The following is a 1,720-nucleotide window of genomic DNA, read 5'->3' as shown; positions in this document are numbered from 1 at the left end:
GCGTTTCCTTTTTTAACCAATAAAAACCGAATATTTTTGTATCGTAGAAATGTTTTAATTGATACAGCTTCTGTTAACTTAATAGTTAACTCATTAACTGATGAGTCTATGAAACCCTCATAAACTATAAATTCAAAGTTATAACTTCAAAGTTAAAGTTTATAGCAACATAACTCCAAAGTTACAGTACTCATTTATAAAAACGTGCAATTTCGAATATCCACACTATTAAACTTACAGACATGCACATTTGCAAAGATTGAGACATTGGAAATCAATCAAAGTCAACAAACTAACAAACCTGGCGGAGATCTCAAACACAGATCTTGAAAAAATAATATCTTTTATAAATCATACAGTTTGGTATTAAAATTTCGATCTAGATTATTTCATTACTGCAAGGATACTTTCATCTTTGAGGATTCATAATAATATTAGCATACTGATTGGATTCATTTAATATAGTGATAGTACTACCAGAACACTTTAAATTTACTGATCAAAGTTGGTCAGTATTTATACTAATCTATATGCTATATATACAGTCACTTATATAGTTCGCTTATATTCACTTAAGAAAAGGTAATTGAATTTTCTTGATTTATTTCGCTATCCAATATTGTAACTATACTAACAGTACAGAATCCTTTCAATAAAACTGTGGTCCCCTTTCAAGCAGCGATCAAAGCTTTATCCTCCTAGAAGTTTTCCTCAAAGCATATATTAGACTGCTATGATTCGCTGCAGCAGCGGGCAAGCAAAAACAAAGTGTTGCTTTGCTGGGTGCATGGTCACACAGAAATCAATGGTAATGAGTCTGGAGACAGTCTTGCAGAGTGGTAGGATTTGCCACTCAAATTTGTGGACATGAGCCTTATTGTGGATTAAGTTGGTCTACAACTAGGTCTATAATTGATAAATGGTTTTCAGCCCAGAGAAGTCGCTACTGGCGCAACAGTCGAGGTTACCGTCAGGCTAAAGAGCTGGTTCTTCCATACAGTTATAGTAAGGTATCTTTCTTCAGCAGAACAGAGTTGAGGTTGCTTGGTTGGGATATTTAACGGGTCACTATGGACTGCGTTATCACCTTAACAAAATGGGTCTGTCCGAAGAAATATATTGTCGACTCTGCTTAGAGGCATATGAGACTTCCAGTCACATTCTCTGTGACCAGGAGGCCAAATGGAGGTCATTGGGTTAAGAACTACTCTCCTCTTCTGACATTAGGAGGTCCTCAACGATCGACATTTTGGACTTCATTCGGAAGGCGGAAGGTCTTCTGTTCAGTTACGGTCTGTTGCAGCACAAAAGATCAATCATGGTCGCAGTGCTTCGCTCCGCTGGGAGCTAGTACCCCGTTTATTCTTATTCCTATAAACACAGCAAATGAATTTGTTAATAAAACTTTAGAAAAATGTGCTACATAAAAGTCAAGCAAGCTTCAAGAATCAAGAACGCTGACTCTAAGCTTTAAATTTGGCAGGGTACAAGTTCGATTCCTGTTACTTGCAGTCTCAAAACATTATATACGGGTATTTGGCAATACTCGAAACAGCTGTATGGTCAGCCAAAAATTCAAATAATTAAAACAATATAAAATGAATTTTTGTTGTTGTAGTTCACTACTGTTTGTAAAATCTCTTTATTCTACATTTCTATGTTAAAACTGTAATTTAACAGCAGTTCTTGTTTTTGAGTTTAAATAATTTAAAAATTAAAA

Source organism: Teleopsis dalmanni, chromosome 1, assembly GCF_002237135.1.
Source record: "Teleopsis dalmanni isolate 2A chromosome 1, ASM223713v2, whole genome shotgun sequence".
NCBI classification, from domain to species: domain Eukaryota; kingdom Metazoa; phylum Arthropoda; class Insecta; order Diptera; family Diopsidae; genus Teleopsis; species Teleopsis dalmanni.
The sequence above is the reverse complement of the archived record's forward strand: the minus strand, read 5'-3'. Positions refer to the sequence as shown.